We start from the raw sequence: 15,700 nt of genomic DNA on the forward strand, positions 1-15,700 counted from the left end.
CCCGGCCTCTGCAGGCCCTCAGGGAGTCCCTTGTGGGCCTATCTGGAGAAAAGACAAAGGCCCAAGAGAACACTAGACAGTGCCTGCCATGGGCCTCCTCTGGCCCCTTCATTGGCTGAAATATGTTCCAAGTCTAGCTCGGCACCTATGGATCAGCGGCAAGGGCACCAGTCACATACACCGGGGCTGGCGGGTTCGAATCCAGCCCGGGCCTGCCAAACAACAATGGAAATATGTTCCAAGTCACCCTATGTAACAGAAGTAACAGCATAACTGTGAATACCAGCTACATTTTATTAAGTGTTTACCTGTACTGTGCACTGGGCACAGAGCTCAGCAATTCACTTTCAGGACCTCTTTTAATCCTCCCAACAATCCTATCTAGGCATTATTGTCTCCATTAAACTGGTGAAGAAAGTGAGGCTTAAAGACCTTAAGTCACTTGCCCAGTTGATGCCATTGGCAAGTGGTGAACCCTGTATTCCAACCACATTCCAAAGCCCAAGTACTAAGCCCACCAGGCCCCACCGCCTTGGGGAGCAATGGCGGCTGCTCCTCTGCGTGTTAACCTCAGGTAGAGGGGCCTGGAGAGCTGTCTTCCACAGCGGCTTGCTCTTCCCACTTGATCATAGCACATCCAGTGGTTAAAAGCCCAGCTTTGATCTTAGACCTGAGCTCAGAGTAATACTATATTTACTAGTTGTGTTGCCTGAGCAAGTGACTAAACTTCTCTGGGTCTCAGTCACCTTTTATTATTGGGAAGGATAATAACACTTGCCTTTTAGGACAATTGGAGGATTGTAACATTACATTTAAATGTACTGCTTTATGGTGGCAGACATCAGACACAGAGTCTGGCCAAAATGTCAGCAAAAAGGTATATTGTTAGAGAGTAGGATGTATAATACTCAGAGAATTCCAAGAAAAAATAAAGAACCCAGGATGCTCCAGGAATCACGATGGCAGGAATCATGGACAACCTGGTCCGGGAGCCATCTCCAGAAAGGCAAGGTTTCAGCCTCTTTTTCTTCCTACCTTTGATTCTGTGCCCTGGGAGGTCACATTCCCATCTCAGTTATGTCAGTACCCCTGGGAGCAGAGCATGAGACAAGGATTCTTGTGCATTTATCTGTTGGGAGAAGAGGAGGCAGGGGAGCAGGACTGAGCCGGGAAGAAGCTGGGGAAAGGTGGGGTTTCAGGAGGAGTTCCTGAGGGAACCTGAATTGAGTTTGTCCCACTTGGAGGCAAGGGAGCCGGGTTTATCCCATGTTATATTTAGTCACGGGCCCCCGGCTCCTACCTGCAGTGTAATGTCTAGTAGTTCTGGGTAAATCCCCTTAGGCAATTCTCTAGAGAGAAAGACAGCCCTGAGCCACCAGCATCCAACACTAAAGTGAAGAAGGAGGGTCTGGCTGGGCACCAAGAGCATCTGTCACATTGCCTCTTGCTGAACATCCCAGACAGCCCACACAGGAGGATCAAGAGTTAATCATCTAAAAAGAAATCAGAGGCCCAGCACAGTGGCTCATGCCTATTGGAACCAGGTGGATTGCTTGAACTCAAGAGTTTGAGACCAGCCTGAGCAAGAATGAGACCCTGTCTCTAAAAATATAGCTGGGTGTTGTGGCGGGCACCTATAGTCCCAGCTACTCAGAGGCTGAGGCAAGAGGATCGGTTGAGCCTGAGAGTTTGAGGTTGCTGTGAGCTATGACACCATGGCACTCTACTGAGGGTGACAGAGTAAGCCTCTCTCTCAAAAGAAAGAAGGAAGAAAGGAAAAAAGGAAGGAAGAGAGGGAGGGAGGGAGGGTGGGAGACAGAGGGAGGGAGGGAAGGAAGGAAGTAAAGAAGGAAGGAAGGAAGGAGAAATGAGGGTACTGTTTGTAGAAGCAGGAGAAATGGATACAAAGAACTGAAAACCAATGAAATATTCTCTGCAAGTGGTTAGCCCCGAGCCTCCCCTGTGTATAGTAAACACAGAGTCAATGGTGGCTTTCATTATAGGTGCAAAAAGATATTAAGATAGAAAGCTAGGTGCCAGGTGTAAGGGTGTCAAAGTGAGACTCCGTCTCAAAAAAAAAAAAAAAGAATAGGTGGCACATTTCAGAGTAAGTTATAAGACCATGATGATGCAATATTACAAAGTAGACAAAAACTGGTTGCTTTCAACCCTAACCCATATTGTAGTTGGGATTTATTTATTTATTTATTTATTTATTTATTTATTTTAACAAAGCCTGCCTCAGGTTTATTTGTACAAATAGCACAGGAGGTCCCAAGCCCCATACAGACAGCAGCCTAGAGGTCACACCAGTCCTTTTGTCCTCATGGCAGACAGATGCCTCTACTCTGGAGCCTTCGTGGGGGCCTGGACACCTTTGGGAGCCTGAGCTGGAACTGAAGCTGGAGCTGCAGATGAAGCAGCAGATTGGGCCTTCGTTTGATCCTTGGCCTTGGCCTTTGGCCGGCAGAGCCTGAGACCCTTGGCAATGCGTGCACGAGCATGCTTCCCAAGCCTGGGGTGGGCTATGTAGGCAAGTCAACTGAGTTTATGGCTGGCACCCTTTGGAATCTTGGTCTTAACCTCCTTGGGCTTTACAAGGGCCTTGATAGCTTCAGCACGTGCACTCACAGCCTTGGCATTGTTGGCCTGCATCTTCTTCAGGCCCTTCTTGTTGTGTTTCTTGGCAAAGCGCATGTTCCTCAGGAACTTGGGATCTACCCCCTTAAGAGATTCATATCTTTGTGATCGGGGTTTCTTGATGCCATTTCTGTGCCACTTTCGGGACTGGTTGTGTGTGGTGTGGTTCTTGGACTTGGCCATGTCTGCACTGTGACCCGCCACTGCCGAAGCACCTACGACCTATAGTTCAGTTTTAAATGGTCAGAAGTAGTTGGGGATGAGGGGGAAATATCTGAAGAGGGCTGTTGGTGTGCTGAGTCTCACCTCTCCTCAAAAAACGAGTACCCCTTTCATCTCAAGAATTCTGCTATGGGCCGGGTGCAGTGGCTCACGCCTGTAATCCTGGCACTCTGGGAGGCCAATGCATGTGGATTGCTTGAGCTCAAGAGTTCAAGACCCCATCTCTACTGAAAAATAGAAAAACTAGCTGGGTGTTATGTCAGGCATCTGTAGTCTCAGCTACTCAGGAGACTGAGGCAAGAGGATTGCTTGCTCAAGCCCAGGAGTTTGAGGTTGTTGTGAGCCATGATGCCATGGTACTCTACCAAGGGCAATAAAGTAAGATTCTGTCTCAACCCCCCCCCCCCAAATCTGCTATGGTTTGAATGTCTGTGTCCCTCCAAAATTCAGATGGTGGAACTTAACCCCCAAGGTGATGGACTTAAATGAGGTGGGCCCTTTAGGAGGTTATTAGAATGGGATTAGAGTCTCATAAAGTGGCTGGAGGGCCTAGGTGGTCCAATTTTGCCCTTCTGCCTTCTGCTATGTGAGGACATAATATTTGTCCCCTCTGGAGGAAGCAGCAATAGAACTGTGAGAAATACATTTCTGGTTCACAGCACCAGAACTGTGAGAAATACATTTCTGTTCTTTATAAATTACCCACTCTCAAGTATTTGGTTATAGCAGCAGGAAACAGACTAAGGCAAGCTCAAAGGGCACTAAGGGCACTGAGACTCAGAGAGACAAGATGAATTGCCTCTGGCAGGAATCCAACCACAGTAGCAATATTTTCTGGTGACAATGTGATATTCTGTTAAAAAAAAGGGGGGGGGGGAAGCTTTTAAGCTTATAGTCCCAGCTAGTTGGAAGACTGAAGCAGGAGGATTGCTTCAGGCCAAGAGTTTGAGTTCAGCCTGGACAACATAGCATGACCCCCATCTCTGAAAATCTCTTAAAATGAGCATCTTGTTGGTACTGTTAGAAATCTGCTCTAAGTAATATGCATGCAAAGATGTATTAATATGATGTATTATTAATAATAATTTAATAAAATTTTCTAATACTAGGAGGATTAGTTAAGTGAATTCTGATATAACTACTTGAAGAATACTATACTTTTGGCTCGGCACCTGTGGCTCAAGTGGCTAAGGCACCAGCCACATACACTTGAGCTGGTAGGTTCGAATCCAGCCCGAGCCTGCCAAACAACAATGACAGCTGCAACCAAAAAATAGCCGGGCATTGTGGTGGGTGCCTGTAGTCCCAGCTACTTGGGAGGCAGAGGCAGGAGACATGCTTGAGGCCAGCAGTTGGAGGTTGCTGTGAGCTGTGATGCCATGGCACTCTACCCAGGGTGACAGCTTGAGGCTCTGTCTCAAAGAAAAAAGGAATACTATACTTTAAAACAAATCACGTCAGGCCAAGTGCAGAGGCTCACGCCTGTAATTCTAGCACTCTGGGAGGCCCAGGTGGATGGATTGCCTGAGCTCATGAGTTTGACCAGCCTGAGTTAGAGAGAGACCCTAATCTTTTAAAATAGCCAGGCATTGTGGACAGAGCCTTTAGCCCCAGCTACTTGGAAGGGAGGCTGAGGCAAGAGGATCACTCGAGCCCAGGAGTCTGAGGCTGCTGTGAGCTATCTGCCATGGCACTCTACTGGAGGCGACAAAGTGAGACTCTGTCTCAAAAACAAAAACAAAAACAGATCATATCATAGTTGAGAAGGATTTTTGTTTTTGTTTTTGTTTATAGATAGGTCTTGCTCCATTGCTCAGGAGCGAGCAATGGCAAGATCCTAGCTAACTGCAGACTCCAACTCTTGGGCTCAAGCCTCCCAAGTATCTGGGACTACAGGCAGATGTCACCATGCCTGGCCTAGTTCAGGCTCATTAAAAAAAATTTTTTTAATAGAGACATGGTCTCCCTGTGTTGCCTAGGCTGTTCTCAACCTCCTGGCCTCAAGTGATTCTCCCATCACAGTTCCCCATAATGCTGAGAATATAGATGTGAGCCACTATACCTGGCTAGTTCAGGAGTTTTTAAACCTGGGACACATAGGTGGGTTTTAGGAAACTACTTCCTAAAATTGTGGCTGTGACATGGGATTGAGGGTTTTTCAGGTGAATGGATTTATTGCTTAAGATTTTCAAAGGGATCTGTCACCAACCAAAATAGGCTAAAAAATATTATTGACAAGAACTGTGAAAAAACTTTTATTTAAAAAGGTCGGTGGGGCTCGGCGCCTGTCGCTCAAGCGGCTAAGGCGCCAGTCACATACACCTAAGGTGGTGGGTTCAAATCCCCAGCCCGGGCCCGCCAAACAACAATGATGGCTGCAACCAAAAAATGGCCAGGCATTGTGGCGGGCACCTGTAGTCCCAGCTACTTGGGAGGCTGAGGCAGGAGACTCGCTTGAGCCCAGGAGTTGGAGGTTGCTGTGAGCCTGATGCCATGGCACTCTACCCAGGGGGATAGCTTGAGGCTCCGTCTCAAAACAAATAAAATAAAATAAAATAAAAATAAAAAGGTCGGTGGGGGCGGCACCCATAGCTTGGTGGGTAGGGCACCAGCCACGTACACTGAGGCTGGTGGGTTCAAACCCAGCCAGGCCAGCTAAAATAACAATGGCAACAACAACAAAAAGAATAGCCAGGCGTTCTGGCAGGCACCTGTAGTTCCAGCTACTTGGGAGGCTGAGGCAAGAGAATTGCTTAAGCCCAAGAGTTGGAGGTTGCTGTCAGTGGTGACACCATGGCACTCTACCCAGTGTGACAGCTTGAGACTCTGTCTCAAAAATAAATAAATAAATAAATAAAAAGGTAGGGGGAAGGGTATCAATAATTACCAAGTAGGGCCAACCTTGTCTCTACTCCACCTAATTCCTCTTCCCATACTAATTGGAAGGGAACCCCAGAAATCATTTTACTTAGAAACACCTCAGAATATATCTTCAAAAGGACTCTTTTTAAAGCATAGGCACAATGTCATTATCACATCAAAAAGAAAAAGAAACCCTAACAGTTATCCACAATTATCATCAAATATCCAGGCAACGTAAATAATATTCATCGACATACCTCTTCCTAGAAAAAAAGGTCTCAACTCATTTGCTAAGTGAGAAGAGGGAAGGAGAATAGACATTGACCTTGACATTGACCCCGTTTGGGCAGCATACTTGTCATTCTGGTCACATAGTTCTTTGGGATTAGTAGGATTCATATATATATGAAAAAATATTTTAAAAATCAAAATCTTCTGATTCAGCATCCAAGTTTCAAGAGTTTATCCTGTTCCATCCTGAGACAGAAAAACTCTCAGCCATTGGAGCATTAGGGGTCTTAGGCACAATTACCCAGGGGGAGGAGACTGTGATGGGGTAGAGGAGAATCCGCCTTTCTTCCCAGACTCTTGGGAGGAAGAGGTTCTGGGACAGCTCTCAAGGTCTGGTCCCTGATGTCCTGCCACCTCCACCTCTTACCTTCCCACCTTTATCAAGCTTCACACATTTGGGGCACTTTGTTGCTGGAGTTGACAGACCAAACGAAACAGAGGCGGGTGGCAGATAACCAGAGCCCTTTCTTGCCACACATAGTCCTGTTGGCCTGTCGGGCCTGGAAAAGAAGGCATCTTGTTTCCCCAACACATTCCAGAGTCATGTCCCCCAGGCTGCCTGGCCTCTGGGCCAGCTCCCCCCCTCCCAGCCCCCATCCCTATCCCAGCACTTTCATAGTTGAGACAGAAGGGGAATAAAAGTCCTCACATTATTATGCTCTTCTTTCCAACGTCCCCATTTTGCTGTGTGACCTTGGGCAGGTCCCCCCCTTCTCTGGGCTTGTGTTTCTGCACCTGTCTAGTGAAACAGCTGGGCTAGATCATTTCTGAGCCACTCATTTCCCTCCCCAACCCAACTCTGATTTCTTTCAGAGTTCCTAAATTTATCAGAAATGGAAAGCAGATCCACCACACTTCTGAATGTCAGCCCAGAATCTCATGGCTGCCTCAGGCCACAGGGTGAAGGCCAGTTCAATTTTTTTCATGTGGAGCACAAGAGATAGATTTTTTTTTTTTTTTTTTTTGCAGTTTCTGGCCAGGGCTGGGTTTGAATCTGCCACCTCCGGTATATGGGGCTGGTGCTTTACTCCTTTGAGCTACAGGCGCCACCCCAAGAAATAGATATTTTACTTCAAGACCCAGTTCTCTCTCTCTCTCTCAAAAGAAGTTTCATGTGCAGCCCAGCACTGTGCCCCCTCCCCCCCGTAATCTCAACACATTAGGAGGCTGAGGTGGGAGGATCATTTGAGGTCAGGAGTTTGAGACCCCATCTCTATTCTACATCTAAAATCAAAATAAAAGTTTCATGCAATAACATACCCTTTCTTCCTGAGATGCATTCTGATACACTCTATTCTTTTAAAAACATTTTCAGACTGCAATTCATTTTCTGTGCAATTTCACAATCCATAAAACAGCCATCACTTGCACTTTGGTAAACACTGATTCATGCAGCTGTGTCCCTGTTCTTGAGCAAGATGGTATCAACCTAGACAAACAAATAATGGTAGACACACACACACATACGTATACACACACTGCAAATAGATTCTATATGAACTGCATTGGCTTCGCAAACTATAATACGAATACAGCTCACTTGGTGTATATGACAGAGTCTCACACTGTTGCCCTTGGTAGAGTGCTGTGGTGTCGTAGCTCATAATAGCAACCTGAAAAACTCTTGAGCTCAAGTGATCTTCTTGCCTCAGCCTCCCAAGTAGCTGGGATGTGCCGCCACATCTGACTAGTTCTTTTTTTTTTGTTTTCTATTTTCAATAGAGATGGGGTCTAATTCTTGCTCAGGCTGTTCTCGAGCTCATGAGCTCAACCAATCCCCCACCACAGCCTCCCAGAGCTAGGATTATAGGCATGAGCCACTGCTTTGGCCACTCAGAGTATTTTTTAAAATGCAGATTGTGATTCAGTAGTGATTCTGAGATGGGGCCAAGATTCTGCATTTCTAACTAGGACTCTTACTTGATGAGAATGCCAGGCTGGAAAATAGGCACTTCAAGGCATCCATTTCATTGGTCAAACTATTTTCACCAATTTCTTTCTCACCAAAGAAAGTCTTTCCTTCCTCTCTCCCTCCCTCTTTTTTCCATCCTTCCATAAATGTGTTTAGAGAACCAGTGGGCTCAAGTTGCAACCCTGTTGCTTACCAGCTGGTGAAACTTGAACAAGTTACCTAAATTCTCTGTTTCTAAGTTTCTTTACTTTCAAAACGGGGATAGTAACTGCACTTTTCTGCAGAAGGTTTTTAGGGTTGAATGAGCTAATCCCTGTAAATTACTTAATACATTATCTACCACATTATGAGTGCCAAATAAATGTTCTTGCCAAAATTGCCTTGTCTTGGGAACTTTATCTTATTGACTGTCTCTTATCACAGGAATTATATTTTAGGTTGTAGATTTAGTTTGTGAGTATGAATTTACTTTTTAGTTATATCGATTATAAATAGCAAAATACAATATTCTACTAAGTTTGGAAAACTTAGGAAAGATAAAAGTATCACCCACCCTAATATGACGGTGATTGCTTTGGGTATCTTATTTACATGCATATTTTGACCGAGATGTAATAGCCTAGTGTATTTAATTTTGTGTTCTTTAACATCATTAGATCATATACATTTTCTCCCTAGCAATTCATTGGCAACATATGAAGTAGGCACAAAGTATGACTTCTGGAATCAAAGACTAGATGCAAACCTTGAATCATTCTAATGAACTTGGCTAAGGTCTGACTCCATGGAGTGTTAGTACTGGTAGTAGACACACAACTTAGGGCCATCCAAGCAACTTAGAATCATACAAGCACATAGAACAGCTGGCTGGCTGGTCCCTGGGGAGGAATGGGGACATGGGAGTCCGATAGTGAGTGGACACAGAGCTGAGACCAGAAAGCATGATCTTCCTTATGAAGGAAGCAGCAAGGAACTTCACTTAGGTGGAGAATCTGTTTTGATTTCATTTTACTAATTTGGGTGAGACTTTATTTTAAAAATTCTTGAAGCTTATCATAAAAAATAATCAGTTGGTTAATGGTAAATTGTGGCAGAAACAACTTGTCAAACATAATTGTGCTAAATGGAAAGTGGTCTCCTAGAGTGGTTCCTGGCAGAGAAAACGGACATAAAACATGAAAAGAACTAGTGACACTCGTATGAAGTCTGGAGTTTAGTTTAATAGTAACGTATCAGTGTTAGTACCTTAGTCTTCCACAACGTACCCTAGTTATACAAGATGGTAACATTAGGGGAAAATGAAGGGTGAAGGGTATAGAGACTCTGTATGATTTATGCAACTTTCCTGTCTAGATTTATTCCACAGTAAAAAGCTTACTGAAAATGTATTTCATGTGAATTATATCTCAACAAAGCTCTTGCTAAAAACTGCATCTACAATGCTCTCCGGGGTGCGTGTGTATGTTGGGCATCTAATGTGTGTCATCTCTCTCTTCAAAGATCATTTCTTCCTGGAGATGGGGCCATATTGTCTGGTTGACTCCAGGATGATCATGTTACCAGTGGCATCTCCTCAGAATTGTCTGTAATAAGCACATTACCAGACATCCATTCATTCAACGCATGTTTACTGAGTAATTTCTATGTGCTCACACTATGCTAGGTGCTGGGGAGACATTGCTGAATAGAACAGATTCGACTCCTCTCTTCATGAAGTTTGTATCCACATTGTGACAAGTTAAATACAGACCACCTGATGGGCACTTGATGCTACTATTAAACCTCATGGACATGAACTCTGTGTGTCAGAAAGGATTCTTAGATAAAGAGTTTGGGAGAGGTCATGAAACAGAGTATATTGTTTGGGTGGCAGATTCATATTCTTCTTTAATTGCTTTTTGTTTGGCTAGGCACAATGGCTCATGCCTGTAATCCCAGCACTCTGGGAGGCCAAGGTGGGTAGATAGTTTGAGCTCAGGAGTTCAAGACCAACCCAAGCAAAAGGGAGATCCCATCTCACAACTATCCGGGTATTGTGGCAGGTGCCTGTAGTCCCAGCTACTTGGAAGGCTGAGGTAAGAGGCTCACTTGAGCCCAGGAGTTTGAGGTTGCTGTGAGCTATGACGCCATGGCACTTAACTCAGGATGACAGAGTGAGACTCTGTCTCAAAAAAATATGTATTTTTTGTTAGTTACTGTGTTTAGAATAAATTGTAAATAAATTATAACACAACGATACAATAATAATAAATGCTATTTATTATAATATATTGTCAATTATTGTTGTTATGATGTTGTTGGAGAATTTAAAATATTTTTAGCATTTTAGTTATCCCTCCACATACACACACATAATTGCAGTGGTTAAAGTCAAGGACTTTGGAGTTAAGAGAACTAGCTTTGCATCCTAGTTCTCCAATGTTCTAGTTCAAAAACCTTGAGACAGTTTCCACGTCTATAAAATGGGGTTAATAGTGTTGCTGTGGGGATTACTTGAGCAATGTGTGTAAAGTGCACGGCACATAGTAAGAATTCAACCAGCTGTGGATTTTAGTGTATTATGATACAGAGAGCCTGCTCCAACGTTTCAGGGAAGGATTACACATTTGAAAACTGAAAACTATCCTCTTTCTGGTGCTATCTGTGCAATTTTGCTGGAGTCTTAAAAAATCAACTCTGATTGTTCTGTTTGGTACAAGGTGGGGATGGCTTGCCCCACTCAATTCCAACCCACACTGATGGCTGGACTGCCTCAGGCCAGGACAACCCTAAACTAATATCAGATACAACAAGCAGAAAGCTGTCAGATCAAGTGACAAGACATGGAGAAAAAACATACACATGTTTGAATGTCAAGAGTCCCAGTGACAAATATATCTGTGAGTACAATTACATTTTTTCTTAGAACAGAGAATGAAAAATAGAATATTAGAGTTGGCAGTGACTTTAGAGATCATCTAATCCCACAGCTTCATTTAACCAATTGTTTATTTCATTGAAAATTTTTTTGAAGTCTCTACTATGTGCCAGATATGGGCTGGGTGCTGAGGTGGGACAGTGAAGTTATAGCTGCTCCTTCTAGGAATCTGTAGGCTTTGGCAGAGAAAAATACAGACCAGGGACCCTAAACAGCTTGTGAAGATCAAGGACATTTTTATTTTCTTCCTAAGTGTTTCTGTAATTTTTAATTCTTCCACAACAGACATGTGTAACATTTAACTATGTATATATGTATATGTTGACTTTGATAGGATAGAATCCCACAGTTAACAAGAAAACTATTTTTCCTTGGGAAATAGGCTATTCTTACGTAGCCATAGAAGTTGTGTTCTCAGAGCATGGTTCTTGCATCAGAATCTGTTAGTGAGCTTTCTTGAAAATGCAGATCCCAAGACGACTCCTCATTTTCAGGGGTCCCTGCATTTGCATCCACAATAGGCCTTGTGGATTTGCAGCCACAATAGGGCTTGTGACACCCTATTAGGATAATGCCCATGTATGTGTGTGTGGGGAGACATAGCAATGATTTAAAATTGGCCCCAGAAATTTAAATGAATGAACTAAGTTAATGAAACAAATACATTTATCTTTTATTAGAATAAGCCAACTCCTACCTTTTTTCTCTTTAGTGCCACAGCTAATTGCATCCATTATGTGTTTTTAACAGGTGCTATAAATCAGTGTGCCTTTGAGAGAAGAGAGAGCAACGGAGAGGGTGGGGAGAGGGGTAAGGGGGAGGGGGCCTTCTCCATCTTACAAAATGAAATACAAAACAAGTGGCATAGTTCCTTGAAGCAAGCAGCCCAGAGCTCTTGCGCCTGAGCTATTCTCCCCTCTGGCTCTGCAGGCCCCTCTCCCAGCTGCCCTGCTTGCTGCGGGTTGCATAACAGCCTTTTCCGGGCCCTACAAATCACAGCCCTGTCCTAATTCCTGAGCGGGAGCCCTTTACACTGCCCAGCTCCACAGCCCTCAGCATTTGTAACCTCTTTCTTTTCCAGGTTATCATCATCTGTCAGATCTGAAGTTAAACAACAAAAAACATGTCAGGTGAGTGGCTGGGAAAGACACTTGGCTGTTTATGAGAAATATTCCATTACAATCTGACGCAAAATGTTAGGATGCATCTGCCAGTGTCCGGGCTCCACGGATGTCCTCCAGGCTCAGAAAGGGTCCCTTCTCCTTAAGCAGCAAGCTGATTAGTGTGTCATTCCAACCGATGTTTATCCTCTCTGGCTCCGTGGCAAATGCCCTTGGAAAAACCTGGCTCCACTGATGCCTGGTCGCCTGGTACATTCAGATTCATTCAATTAGAATACCCAGTTTGAGACATAATGGGTTTTGGCGAGCTCAATAGACTGATTGGTTTTTATACACATGCACAGAAAGATTTGATTTCCTCTGTGGAATTTATGGCAGGGGAGAAGAGGTAATTAAATTAATTTCTGGTCTGGTTTCTGGGGCTTTCCTTTCTGTTCTCTCTTCTCCTGCCACCTTTTTTTCTTTTTAATAGACTTTTTGGGGGCCTTGCTTGCATGGACGAAAATGAATTTAATAACCGCCAACAGTTGGTTTGAGTTTGGGGCTGGGTTCCACTGTGACTTCTTGTTCTTTTCTCCATGCTCTGGGCGGGTTTTACGAAGCTAATAAGGATAATCAGAATGAGCTCGTGTCCTCTGGTGTGTGTTGGGTGAGGTGATGGGGTGTCCACATGGCTAGGGAGCAGTGTTCACATGGGAAGGGATGCTTGAACCCAGGATTTCTGGAAGGGAACCTCCTCTAATATTTGATAATGAAATAAAAAAACCAAAGTGGGCTTCCCTTTTTTCAATCAACCTTCATCCCTCACCCCTTTCTTCACTGATTTAATTCTGGGTTTTCCCCGAGCATTCGTTTCTCTTTTCATCTATCCTCTCTAGAGCAAATTTGGCTGCGGTGTGGCAGAAAGAGGCTGAAACCCAGAAAAGTGCTGCTGGTAAGAAGGGTGACCCCCCCCCCCAGCCGCCTGAAGGTTGATCTAGAGCAGTGGTTCTCAACCTTCCTTATGCCTTTAATGCTGCAACCCTTTAATACAGTTCCTCGTGTTGTGGTGACCCCCAACCATAGAATTATTTTCATTGCTACTTCATAACTGTAATTTTGCTACTGTTATGAATAGCAAGGTAAATATCTGACATGTAGGATGTATTTTCATTGTTGCAAAGGGGTCACGACCCACAGGTTGAGAACTGCTGGTGGAGACACTTTGGGGTTTATAGCTTTCCAAAGCCAAAGCCCTTTTATCCATTCTTGCCTTTTTAATAAAGGCCTTCTCTTGTTAAACTAAAAAGAGACAAAGAAGACCCCTGAGAGTTTAGAAATTCAATGGAAAAAGCAAAAAAAAAAAAATCAAAAATCAAAAAACACACACGGAACACTTAACTTCTTTCCCAAAGGACAAGGGAGCCTGCCAATTCCCCAGCAATGCCAGAGCTAACCATTTTCCCAGTGTCAACATTAAATCCCTTTTTTGTTTTTCTCTTTTAAAGTGTGTTTACAATTGACCATTATGGGAAAGATGATGGATGTAGCCTGGCCCCGTTTAAAATAATAAGACTAATAACGATACAGTTTCTTGCCTGCAGACTCTGCCTGTAAGCAGAAGGAAAGGACTGAGAGCCCCGAATTTTCACCTTGACCATAGCCGGCTGATCTATCCCCTCAATGACTCCCCCCAACCCATAGCTGGAACAGCTTAGGCTTTTTGCAGGCATCCCATTTCCTCAAACAAGTGTGGATTTCCCTAGATTAATACCTCTGCCTCCAAGCAACAGGAAAAGTCCACATTTTGATCTGGTCCCATCAGCTGCGCTGGAGAATGTGTGGATCCCACGGTCCATTAGAGCAAGGCCATTTTAGATTGGGAGAACTAAGGCCCAAGGAAAGTGGGACTATCTATTTCTTTCTGTACCCCCACCCCAAGTTTTGAGGGAGGATAGTGGAAGAGGCACCCTATGTCCCCTCACTGTTTCTGACACATCCTCCCTTATCAGTTTCCTATCTCTCAGCAGGGACCAAGTTGATCAGACTGGGTTTTATCTCTGAAACGTATTGTATTTCTCTGAACCAAATGCTCACTCCTGGCAGGTAGCAGCCCCGGGCTCCTGCGGCAAGCGGATGGCTTGAGAGGCAAGCTGCCCAGGACGAAGGTGGAGGGTTGGGATCAGATTTGGGGCAGGACTTCAGGCTCCCGCACTACCTCACGCACCTGCACTATCTCGTGCTGTCGTCGCTTAGAACCGCGTTGCTCCCGCGCAAGCTCTTTTGCCTACTATGGAGAAGAGAGCGGCAAAAGTTTTGAATGAATGGCCAAACCCTCTCTCTGAGGTAGCAACGCTTATGGACAAGCCTGGGGCAGACAGCTTGCCCTCTTCCTCAGATCCTCCGCAAGAAAGACAGGGACGTGGCTGGGGCCGTATCTCCCGGAGAAAGTAGATTCGATGGCTGCTCCTGAAGGCCCAGGGGACTAGTCCTTGCAAAGACTCCCAGTCATTGTAGCCGGCAGCCTCTGTCCTTGGAGACGCTCTCAGCTCCAGCCTTTCTTCCATCCTCAGCGGGGTTTGGCGGGCAGCAGAATCCAGGAGATAGGTGAAGGGGGTCGACTCGGTCCTCGCTGCGGAATTCAGACTAAACTGAGAAAGAAAAAATAACCCCGGACCCCCAAAGCAATGGCCAGGTAGTGAAAATGGCCTTCAAGACACCGACCCGAGATGAGCCTCTCGGCATACAATTGATCAGTGGGTTAGATACGGACTGCAAGTGAAGGGGGAACAACTAACCAGAGTGCAACTAACGAATAAAAAATCCGGGATGCCTAAAACAGACGGTGCACAGCAGAACTCCGTCAACTGACCCCCTGAAACGGATCGCTATCAAGCTGATGGGAACGAAAATGCCCTAGAAACGCGACCGGGTGACACAAACCGGAGTGAAATCCACCTGCCTGCCCGCAACTAGCTACGACGGCAATTGCAACAGGGAGGGCCTCAGAGGGCGGCCGGGTGGACTGGGGAGGGGACTGGTCTCCAGGCGCTGGGGAGGACCGGGCGGGAGCTGCAGCGGGGACACGGCAGGGGAGGGGGGTGTCCAGGGCTTTTGATTTACGACTGCCGCGCCCCAAGCGATCCCATAAATTTGGGGGCCGTTTTCACCAAAACCGTGAGTTACGATTTTTCAAATAAATACATTTTCCAATCAGATGGGGTTCTGTTTAGGTTGAACGCGTCGCGAAGCAGACATCTCTCTGCGCGGAAAATACACAGGAGGAAACGGAGCCGGGACGAAACTCAGACGACATAAAAACTTGTGTAAACACATTGTCATTTACGGACTTAGGAAGAGAAAGGGAATGGGGGGAGAAAGACAGAAATAAGTGAGGGAAAACACATACATGTTTAATTCTCCCTTGAATTCTCAAGTCCCAGCCTGGAGGGAAGACACGGAAAATTTAATATTCTTTTTCCATAAGCTTGATTTATGTTACTCATTAGACAATGGGCGGCAGCAGCAGGTTTACCTTAAATAGATTTTGTATTTTTGAGGCTGTTACAAGCCTAAGAAGGGAGAGGCTTGCTCCACACACTTTGGTTGCTTGGTTCCTTCCTTCCTTTCTTCCTTCCTTCCTTCCATCCCTCCCTCCCTCCCTTCCCTCCCTCCCTTCTTTCTTTTTCTTTCTTCTTTTTCTTTTTGTAATAGGAGAGGCTGTGGAGGGAGATAAACCAGCATGGGTTATTTCCC

At 45.1% G+C, this 15,700-nt stretch overlaps 1 pseudogene across 1 annotated transcript; it reads right to left on the minus strand.

Moving 5' to 3' along the window:
• Window positions 1–2,236: 2,236 nt before the first annotated feature.
• Window positions 2,237–2,851, minus strand: LOC100943068 (annotated as a pseudogene). The gene has a single exon (XR_152800.3). The product of XR_152800.3 is annotated as a 60S ribosomal protein L29 pseudogene (transcript).
• Between the last annotated feature and the right edge of the window lie 12,849 nt (window positions 2,852–15,700).

The sequence above is a fragment of the Otolemur garnettii genome, unplaced genomic scaffold (assembly GCF_000181295.1).
Source record: "Otolemur garnettii isolate 467f Iridium unplaced genomic scaffold, OtoGar3 scaffold00003, whole genome shotgun sequence".
Classification (NCBI taxonomy): Eukaryota; Metazoa; Chordata; class Mammalia; order Primates; family Galagidae; genus Otolemur; species Otolemur garnettii.